The following is an 11,656-nucleotide window of genomic DNA, read 5'->3' as shown; positions in this document are numbered from 1 at the left end:
GTTTTGTTGGTTGTTTCCTTTGCTGTGCAGAAGCTTTTTATCTTCATAAGGTCCCAGTAATTCATTTTTGCTTTTAATTCCCTTGCCTTTGGGGATGTGTCGAGTAAGAGATTGCTACAGCTGAGGTCAGAGAGGTCTTTTCCTGCTTTCTCCTCTAGGGTTTTGATGGTTTCCTGTCTCACATTCAGGTCCTTTATCCATTTTGAGTTTATTTTTGTGAATGGTGTGAGAAAGTGGTCTAGTTTCAACCTTCTGCATGTCGCTGTCCAGTTCTCCCAGCACCATTTGTTAAAGAGACTGTCTTTTTTCCATTGGATGTTCTTTCCTGCTTTGTCAAAGATTAATTGCCATACGTTTGTGGATCTAGTTCTGGGGTTTCTATTCTATTCCATTGGTCTATGTGTCTGTCAAGTGGGATTTTAAATTCTAAGAACTGGGCCATTCTTTCTATCTGGGTCTTTTAGAAATCACCCCATACTGGGTTTATGTTTCATGATTTAATTAGTAATTGGCTTAACTGCCTATGCACTTCTATTTTAATTTTATGTCATTTTTGGTACACATCTTTTAATCATGATTATATCCTTGACATATTATTCTGCAAGACCAAATATTTTAGCTACCTTATTCTAAAACAACTTTATTTAGATATAATTCACATATCATATAAATCACTGGATTTTAGTATATAATTTACTGGTTTTCAAAGTACACAAGTCACTGGCTCTTAGTATATTCAGAGTCATGCATCCATTACCACAATCAACTTTAGAACGTTTTCTTTACCCCAAAAAGTAATCTGTACTCCTTAATAGTCATTCCCTAACCTCCCCACACCCTCAGTCCAAGGCAACCATGAATCTGCTTTTTGTTTGCATGTATTTGCTTGTCTGCACATTTCATATAAATGTGTTTTTTGGTGACTGCCTTCTTTCATTTAGCACTGTGCTTTCAAGGTTCATATGTGTTGTAGCATATATCAATAATTTATTTTCTTTTATTGCCAAATATTATTCCACCTTATGTATGTATGCGTGTGTGTGTGTGTGTGTGTGTGTGTGTGTGTGTATAGCTAGATCAAATGGTAACTCTATGTTTAACTTTTTGAGTAACTACCAGACCATGTTCCAAACTAGATGCACAATTTTACTTTCCCACAAGCAGTATATGAGGTTTTTAATTACTCCACCTTCTTGTCAACACTTGTTATTATCTGTCTTTTTGATTATAGCCATTTTCATAGGTGTGAAGTGGTATCTCATTGTGGTTTTGATTTTCATTTCTTTGTTAAAACAAAGCCTCCTAAGATGATAAAAGTACTTATTAAAAGAAGTTCAAAATGTTGTTGTAAGTGGCAACTAACCATTACAAACTAAAGAAAAAATTGCACAGTGGAAAATGTAGCCATATTTCTACATTTTATTTATTTTTATTTTTAAAATATTGTTTGTTTATTTTGAGACAGAGAGAGCATGTGCACACATGCACAATAGGGAAAAGGCAGACAGAGAGAGAAAAAGAGAGAGAGAATCTCAAGCAGGCTCCACACTGTCAGCACAGAGCCCCTTGCAGGGCTCAATCCCACAAACCAGGAGATCATGATCTGGGCTGAAATTGGATGTTTAACTGACTGAACCACCCAGGCACCCCCAAAATCGACCTTTTAAAAATTAGAATGGAAAATATTAGAGTAGAAGATTTATATTTGAAATACAGTCAAGCCCAAAGAAACAAGTACCACATGGTAAACTGGAGTGATAATGATGATAATTCTCTAAATGAACCACATGCTAATCATTCATTAGTTTGTATAAGACACTTTGCCAGAAAGATTACAAGGGATACTGTCAAATAAATTGTGATAATAATTCCAAGCAAACTTGACCTTGGTCAATGTTTTGAATTTATATTACTCTGGCAAATCAGCAGTATCACTCTATTGTTCATTTATTCCTGTTATGTCTTCCCACTCTGTATAAGATAGTATATGTATAATGTACATGTGGTAAATGTAAGATAAATGTATTGCAAAGCTGAGAACTGGCAAGAACTTTGCCAGGGAGCATTTGAAATAAAAGGTAAGGAACAATCATAAAGGAATGAGCTTTAAGTATTGGTAAAGTGTCCAGCAAACAGCACTGGACCCAACAGTAAACTTCTTTTCATTTTTTTCCCCTAAAACCCTAGAGGCTTATAATAGGACACTCATACGCATTAATTGGCTCATCCAGTCTTTGTTTATGCCTGGTATCCTGGTGTTGTCATTAGTATCTTTCATTTTCACTCTCAAAAGGCTCAGAAGAAAGATGCTAAAATATATTTTCACCCTACTTATAAAGGACCTCCTATTGCAATGAGAGATATATGAAGGAGATACAGCCCCTTTCAAGAATTAAGCAGCTCTTCAAACCAGGACTCTGTTTCAGATGGGACGACTAAAGAACTAAGGAGAGAAAAACTGCTGATGCCCTCTCCTGAATGCTGTCAGATTTTTCCCAGAATGGGCTTCCCTTGCGTGTCTCTGACTCTATTCGAGGTGTGCTTGGAAACACAGGTGCAGCCACCTGATGGGTAGCATGGAGGTGGTACATGGGAGCATAGCCATCCTAACTGGATCACTGACTCCTGTATGTTGAAACTTATTTCCAAGCTCTGCCTATCATAATTGAAGACATTGTTAATATCTACCTACCTCTATCAAGATCTGCTCAAAACTGTGGCTGGGCCCGGATATATGGATAAGTCAGTGGATTGGGCTCTAAAGAACTAGAATGGCTCAAGTAGCAGCTGACCTTGTTCTTTCCTCCTCAGGACACTAGAAAAGCACTTACTTAGAAGGGGTTTGCTGGTGGGCAGAACACTGATTTTTCTTTTCCCTAATCAGTGGGGATTAGAACTAATGGGTCCAGGGGCACCTGGGTGGCTCAGTCAGTTGAGCTTCTGACTTCGGGTCAGGTCAGGATCTCACAGTTCACGAGTTCAAACCTCGCGTCAGACTCTGTGCTGACATCTCAGAGCCTGGAGCCTGTTTTGGATTCTGAGTCTCCCTCTCTCTCTGCCCCTCCCCCACTTGCACTCTGTCTCTTTCTCAAAAAATAAATAAACATAAAAAAAAACTAATGGATCCATAGGACTGCTTCTTGATCATATTTAGTGGCAAGTTCCTAGTTGTAATTTTGAACACCTTTCAACATTTCCTCTAAAAAGTGAGTCTTCTAAAAGTTGAGGCACATGAATCAAATAGAGAATTTACATTTTAGAGCTTTGCTGTCTGCTGCTTAGATAATTGGCTAGAGCCCATTATATGTCACAAATTTAGTCACCTGGTATACAAACAGAAAATAATTGTACATATTTTAACTTCACTTTGAGTTTCCTTCATGGGTTGCATTTGCTAATTTCAGGCATGACCCTGAACAATTACAGAGAATTTGTCTAATAAAGAAGTTATTCCATAAGGAAAAACAAGCATATTAAGAATCCCATCTCTCTCAAAATTTTCACCTGTGTGAAGTTAAACAGAGTCCTCCATATATTTGACTTTGGATTTAGTAAAACTCATCTTTTAGGAGTAATATCAAATAGGAAAAATAGGACTTCTCTTTCTCAGTCAATATGATTTTAAAACCATGAGTGATTGTGTACCACATGAAATGGATAGTTGGTATTGCTACTCTTTCTGGAATGACATAGGCACACTCTTTGATGACATTTTTTCGCTAATGAGGCAAGATTTTCCAAATATATACTAAGTTTTCACCTGTTATTTTAAGAAAAAGTCAAAGCTTTAATGGTGGAAAAACGCTTCTGCCTGTATATTAGAGAGCTACTGTCTGAATGTGAAAATGGATTTCTTCAACCCTGGTGTCAAGTCCCAGAAAATGGCAAATGCTCTGCTTTATGGAAAATTGTATCTTGTATTCTAAATTTTAAATTTTCCTGGCAAACCATTTGTGCTTAAAAACAAAACAACAAGCTAATCAGTGAAATGTCTTACTTTCTCAGAGTGAATATTCTGCATTGGTTGTCGCTGTTGTTTCTATAAATGTATGTATGATCCAATCTCTCTTTGTTTTTCTCTTTTACTCTCCTTTACCCTTTCTCTCTCTCTTTCCCTAAAATTTAGAACCGATCAAATCTAAAGTCAATTTATTAACTACCAGACTTATAAGAAGCAGTTTATAAGTAGCCCACAGATATTGGTTAATCACATAGTAAATGTCTCAGTTTGGGATGCCTAAGGATTGGAAAAGTTCACTGTAGTAGAGAGAATGCAGGAAGAACTGGGAGCATTTTCATACTGGATTATTCTGATTTTACCAGTCACCTGCAAGTGGATAGCATCTAAATGGGTCTAAAACTTCTCACAGTATGTGGTTAAAAAAAAAAAGGCCACAGAACATAAATGCAACCACATAGATGGCAAATAGAGCATTAAACTTAATTCTGAGGTGAAGAGAAAAATGAAGCAGAAAGAGTCATGCTTTCCAAGTCTTCTGATCAAATAATGGAAAGAGAAGGGGTCATCAAATAAGATCCTGGAAACAGAAGATGCTGAGTGTGAACTATTTTGAAATCCGATACAAACCCCAATATACATGTACAGAGAACAAGTATCTGTGTGTTCTGTTGCATGGTAGTGTGGTTTCGGGATTTGCTCCAGTTGCTGCAGTCAGCTTCTCTGGGATCTATCCTGACTTTGTGCCAAGAGGACATCTCTGTGGAGGCTAGCACTATGCCCTCAGCACGGGTTTCTGTCTTCAGTCCCCAAATCACTTTCAGTGCCATGTACATCCTCAGCACAGCACAACACTTATGAAAGCTCTTTTCTCTGGTGTTTTTGTTATGTTATTACCATTGACATTTTAGTGCTGGTGGATTCTGCTTCCTTAGAACACTAGTTTGACTCATGGAAAAGTGTTGGGGGTATGAGTAGCAGAGAAAACAAGCCATGTTCTGAAACCCTATATGCTCTCATGGTCTCAAGTTAAAGTCAAAGTTGGATTTTCAGTGCTTTTAGTTTTTTTCCAATTTTAGAAGATGGGAGATGTCAGGACAAAATTTGAGTATGATGATTGGAAATATTTTCCAAAGTGATTTATTTTACTACTGGTTAACACTAAGGTTCTTATTTTGATGTATATTTTTAATATTCTCATATATTTTGTATGAGCTTGTGTTATCCTACAAACAACAACAGTAAAATACCTGTGTCCGTTGTAATAATCAAAAGTATCAACCTGACAACTTCCTGCCTTAAATAAGAAGATAGAATGTTCAGGATTCCATCCCATAAATATTTGAATCCTTTGCTTGAGTAGGACACAATGCACTAAAATGCTACAAAGAATGCAACTATAAACCCATTTGAAAGTAGTATTTAGATGTGATCTAATAGTTGTAGATACACCTTATATCTTGGGCACAGATACAAACCAACCATGCCTCAGTTCTTAATAATGAAAAAATGAAATCATGAAAAAATGAAACAATTAAAAAACTCATTTTCATTGAGTTGACTCTGTTTCATCCTAATTGCCATAAAGCTAAAGATTACATATAATATGGATATATTTCTTTTAGTTGTTGATCCAAAAGTTGGTATTGATGGGAGACATTTTAAAGCAAAATGAGTTGATTTTATATATCATACATTTTTGAGAACAAATCAAGCTTCTGTAACAATTCACAAATAGTTTCAACCTTCTGTTAAACAGAGAAGAACAAAATAACCTTAATTTAGTATTTCCTCTTTCATTTTTTTAACTTAAAACTACATGTGAGCATTTCCTTCTCCTAAAACTTTACATCAGCTATTTCTCAACTTGCCTTGCTATATGGATTTCATACTTTTGTCATTAATCATATTTGTCACATATTTTCCCCAATGGATGGACAACTTTACAGATTGATTTCCACCTCCAAAGTGTTAAATTTCTTTCTATTCCCAGGGTTTAGTTCATGGTGGTGCTCACTGAAAAACACCTGTCAAAATTTTGGGCAAATTGATTGATCTTTTTGGATCTCAACCTTCTCATCTGTAAAACAAAAACAAAAAACAGGAAGATAAAGATAGATGATATATACATTCCTGGTAGCTTTAAATAAGTATAATATAACACGTGACTCATGTAAACATAGATAACAAACATGAGTATTTACTATTCTGAGAGGTAGTCAATTATAGAATTTAGTCAGTAGATGGCACTGTTTATTGTGGTATTAGCATTAAGAAAGCAATCACAGAATGCCAATTACGTTGCCTGATCAGGATGGAGGTAAGAGAGAAGGAGGCTCTGTTCTTACTGAAGAGAAGACATAGATTCCTTAGAGGTTAGAGTGACCTTGAGAAGGAATCCAGCCCATTTTCCTGGCTAATTAGACCTATAAAAGGAAAATTCTATTTCAGGTATTTTTCAGAGTGGTGGATATTTTTAACACACTTCGTCTATCCCTTTCAGATTTGAAGCATTTAAGAAATCTTCTATCCAAATAACGTCTTTTCTTTCATGTCTCTGTATTCAGTCCTGAGTGGAATTGGAAACAATTCTTCCCATTATTTTCCTGTAAAATCCCTCCAGGTCTATAGAGAGTACTTTATGCATGTACTTTTTTTTTTTTTTCTTGGAGTCTTCAGTTCTGGGAAACACTATCAAATTTATGAGAAATGACCATTCATATTCTCATACATGAATTCTAATATTAGGATACTATGTCACATTTTAATGTCTGACTATATTAGCTCACATGTACAGTCTGGAATTTATACAGTATTTAATTATTAAATAATGGAAATATGTAAATATTTATAGTATACAACAGATATACATAGCATTTCCATTAGCCAGAACCAAATCAAACCTTTTGGATTAATTAATAGAGCGAAAATAAATAATACAATTCATAACTATTAGGTACAGAATGTTGTTATCAACTCTCATCTTTTCATCTCTCTCCCATTTTTCTATGTAATTTTCATGAATTTGAAATTTCTAAGTGAAAATAAATTAGAAATTAAAGTGCTATGTAAGTAAATTCTATCAAATAAGTATTCAGAATAGTTTTATTGTAAGTTCAGAGAGTTAACTATCTTGGACCATAAGATCTCATTCCTTTTTCTTTTAGCATTTCAAGGAAATATTAGTGCACTTAAGCTTTTTGTAATTCTGTTTCTCCCTACTATATTTTAAGCCTCTTAAAATCAGAGAATATTTATTTCCAATGAATTCCAAGAGCCTTACACAGTACTTGCTTAATAAAGGTATACAGTTGGTGCTTAATAAACGTTGGTAGAATGAATATTTTCACCCAAGTAAATTCAATAATTCAGGAGAATTATCAACTGCATTCAAAATATAGCTTCAACCTCTCTGACCTCAGCCGTAGCAATCTCTTACTCGACACATGCCCAAAGGCAAGGGAATTAAAAGCAAAAATGAATTACTGGGACCTTATGAAGATAAAAAGCTTCTGCACAGCAAAGGAAACAACCAACAAAACTAAAAGGCAACCAACGGAATGGGAAAAGATATTTGCAAATGACATATCAGACAAAGGGCTAGTATCCAAAATCTATAAAGAGCTCACCAAACTCCACACCCGAAAAACAAATAACCCAGTGAAGAAATGGGCAGAAAACATGAATAGACACTTCTCTAAAGAAGACATCCGGATGGCCAACAGGCACATGAAAAGATGCTCAACGGCGCTCCTTATCAGGGAAATACAAATCAAAACCACACTCAGATATCACCTTACGCCAGTCAGAGTGGCCAAAATGAACAAATCAGGAGACTATAGATGCTGGAGAGGATGTGGAGAAACGGGAGCCCTCTTGCACTGTTGGTGGGAATGCAAATTGGTGCAGCCACTCTGGAAAACAGTGTGGAGGTTCCTCAGAAAATTAAAAATAGACCTACCCTATGACCCAGCAATAGCACTGCTAGGAATTTACCCAAGGGACACAGGAGTACTGATGCATAGGGGCACTTGTACCCCAATGTTGATAGCAGCACTCTCAACAATAGCCAAATTATGGAAAGAGCCGAAATGTCCATCAACTGATGAATGGATAAAGAAATTGTGGTTTATATACACAAAGGAGTACTACATGGCAATGAGAAAGAACGAAATATGGCCCTTTGTAGCAACGTGGATGGAATTGGAGAGTGTGATGCTAAGTGGAATAAGCCATACAGAGAAAGACAGATACCGTATGTTTTCACTCTTATGTGGATCCTGAGAAACTTAACAGAAACCCATGGAGGATGGGAAGGAAAAAAAAAAAAAAGAGGTTAGAGTGGGAGAGAGCCAAAGCATAAGAGACTCTTAAAAACTGAGAACAAACTGAAGGTTGATGGGGGGTGGGAGGGAGGGGAGGGTGGGTGATGGGTATTGAGGAGGGCACCTTTTGGGATGAGCACTGGGTGTTGTATGGAAACCAATTTGACAATAAATTTCATATATTGAAAAAAACAAAAAAAACAAAAACAAAAACAAAATATAGCTTCAATAACTATCATGTCTACATTTATTTCCCCTGTGATAAGTCTGCTTATCATACAATACCAAGACTTCTGGTAGCTTTCCTTGTGTTGTTAATAAAAAGTAAAAACAAGTGTAAAGAAAGCTACTTAAAAAATAATCCTATTTAGAAATATATATTAAATAATTATCCTTTCTCACCTTCTGATTATTATGAATATGTACATTATATCATATCATTCTGTACAAATGCTTTTTTTTCAGACAAAGCATCATTATAAGCCTTTCCTTTGTTCTCTTACAATTATAAGCTTATGTACTGTTTTTAAATTATTTTGAAAACATTGAGTATTTGATTATTTTCTTTGATTCATTTTGTTTGGGGATTTTATATTTTTGTACTTTTTTACTGCTTTGAAAGTATTTTTAAACTTTAATTAATGTTTATTAATTATAGGATGGTATATGCACTGTAATTTTATTCTATACAATACCTTGGATTATGTCACAAAGGAGCCTTAGTCAGAAAATTAGCCTTTTTGATTAATAACGACATTTACTATTTGAAGAAATTACTTGGTATCGTGTAATATCGTTTGGTGTCCTATGAATACATTAAAATAAATAGACTTAGGCCTTTTGATGAAATATACAGATGGAAATAAATTCATGAAAAGGTGTTAAAAATCATTAGCATTAGGGAAATGCAGTTTAAGACCCTGATGAGATATAACCACACATCTATTTGTACAGTTACAGTAAAAATAGTGACAATACCAAATGCAGGAGGGGAAACTGGATCTTGCACAATTACTAGTGAGAATGTACAGCCAGTCCAGAAAGCAGCTTAGTTTTCTTAAAAACTAAACATACTCTTATCATACAACCAGCACTGGCAGTTCTGCATATTTGTTCTAATAAAAAGGAATGAACTATTCATAATGCAACAATTTGGATGAATCTTGAGGGCATCATGCTGAGTGAAAAGAAGAAGAAGGAGAAGAAGAAGAAGAAGAAGAAGAAGAAGAAGAAGAAACCCCAATCTCTAAGTATCACATACTGTATGATTCCATTTATATAACATTCTTGAGATGACAAAATTATAGAGGTGGAGAACAAATTAGTGGTTGTCAGCGATTATGGATGGTGGCAGAAGGGTGCTATAAAAGGATAGCAAGAGAAAGAGATCTTTGTGGTGAAGGCATAGTTCTGTGTCTTGATGATGGTGGTCATTACACAAATCTACACATGTGATTAAATGTTATAGAACTACACACACGTTGTGCTCATGTCAATTTTTCTGGTTTTCATATTATACTACAGTTATGTAAGTTATAACCATTGGGGGAACTGAGTGAAGGGTACATGATACTTCTCTATTCTATCTTTGCAACTTCCTGTTTCTCTATAACTTTTCAAAATCAAAAGCTTTAAAAAGTCATTTCCCATCTTGTCTTAAATTTCAGAACAGACAATATTTTTCCTTTCTTTACTCAATGTAATTTTTAATTATCGTACACTTTACACTTATTCTGGTGGATTTGTTTCAAACTTGCTAGATTAAGCTATTATCACAATTTCTTCTTCTCTTTAGTTTTTTTTTTTTAATTTTTTTTTTGTTTTTTTGTTTTTTGAGGGAGGGAGAGAGAGAGAGAGAGAGAATGTGAGTAGGGGAGGGGTAGAGAGAAAGGGAGACAGATTCCGAAGCAGGCTCCAGGCTCTGAGGTGTCAGCACAGAGCCCTACATGGGGCCTGAACTGACAATCCGTGAGATCATGATCTGAACTGAAGTCAGACACTTAACTGCCTGAGCCACCCAGGAGCCCCTCTTCTTCTCTTTAAATGGTGGTAAAGATTAAGGTATGTAGGAGAAATTTTGCAAGTTTTCTACTCAACAGCAAGGATGGTTAGTATACAGAATAAGAGAAAGTTCACTGGGAAAGACATATACTCATGTAAGAGTGTTCATTTTTAAGATAAAAATTTTAATTTCTTTTTTAAAAATGTTTATTCTTGAGAGAAAGAGAGAGAGAAAGAGAGAGCAAGTGGGGGAGGGGCAGAGAGAGGGAGAGAATCTGAAGCAGGCGCCAGGCTCTGAACTGTCAGCACAGAGCCTGATGCAGGGCTCATGCCCATCAACTGTGAGATCATGACCTGAGCCAAAGTCGGATGCTTAAGCGACTGAGCCACCCAGGTGCCCCTAAGATAAACATTTTAAATGTTTATCTACTATTAGCTGAAGGAGTGATGACTCCTTCTTCTTCTTCTTCTTTTTTTTGGGGGGAACTGTAGATCACTGCTTTTGGCGATTGTAATGAAAGCAGTACCAAACCAGAACTTCCTTTCCATTTTATCTTATGTATTTAAATGTGAACAGCAAAAAAAAAAAAAAAAAAAAAAAAAACTATTAGGAATAAATCTTCCATTTATTTCCCAATCAAATGATGTACTATGCAATGAAATGCTTTGCATTTTCATTTGGTGCACAGATGTGTCTGGAAAGAACCTGACTTGAAATTTGGGATGTCTAGCCACGAATTATTTTCTGCCTTGTAAGTGTGACACAGAGAGTATGAATTTTAACTACTGAGTCTACTGCTATAAGATCCTTTAAAGCACTACTATGAAGGACTTTGAAATAAAGTGAGAGATTTATCTGGCACTCTTAGATACATGGCTTAGGCTTTAAGTTTGGAAAACACTATCAATTATGTCATAAAACCTGTAATAATTTGTAGTTATTCCTTACTATCATCCCTTAACTTGTCAAAGTGGTCCTGGAAATCACTCACAAAAACTAAAATAACATTAATATTTCCAGCCCAAATTCTAATACCTGGTTTATTAAACTTTTTTGTTCATGAACATTGGCCTAAAAATAAGTTTTATACTTCTCTTCAAACATGTATAAAATAACTTCATAAGCTTAGATGTAAAAAAAAAACAACAACTATGTCTTACAAGCCTTTTGCAAAACCTGTTGATGCTCTTTTCTCTATGTCGACGTAATTTTTTTATATTTTCACTTTTATCTTCTAATTGTCAATACATAATTTCAGAAGTACCTTTATATATGAAGAAATATTTCTTCTTCTTGCATCAGGTCTATTATACACTTTGCATCAGGCCAAAGGTGCTTAATTGCATTGGTACATGTCTAGACCTTAGTCTT

General features: G+C 35.3%; 1 long non-coding RNA gene across 1 annotated transcript in view; it reads right to left on the bottom strand.

Moving 5' to 3' along the window:
- Nucleotides 1–4,418: 4,418 nt before the first annotated feature.
- Nucleotides 4,419–11,656, bottom strand: part of LOC121029988 (uncharacterized) — a 28,606-nt gene continuing 21,368 nt past the window's right edge. The window contains exons 2-3 of the long non-coding RNA XR_005790015.1: nucleotides 6,259–6,384; nucleotides 4,419–6,038 (exon numbers count right to left, since the gene is read on the bottom strand). This is a non-coding gene — a long non-coding RNA (uncharacterized LOC121029988). The remainder of the gene's footprint in view (nucleotides 6,039–6,258; nucleotides 6,385–11,656) is intronic.

This window comes from Herpailurus yagouaroundi, unplaced genomic scaffold (genome assembly GCF_014898765.1).
Source record: "Herpailurus yagouaroundi ecotype Mexico unplaced genomic scaffold, PumYag 139, whole genome shotgun sequence".
Classification (NCBI taxonomy): domain Eukaryota; kingdom Metazoa; phylum Chordata; class Mammalia; order Carnivora; family Felidae; genus Herpailurus; species Herpailurus yagouaroundi.
The sequence above is the reverse complement of the archived record's forward strand: the minus strand, read 5'-3'. Positions and strand labels throughout refer to the sequence as shown.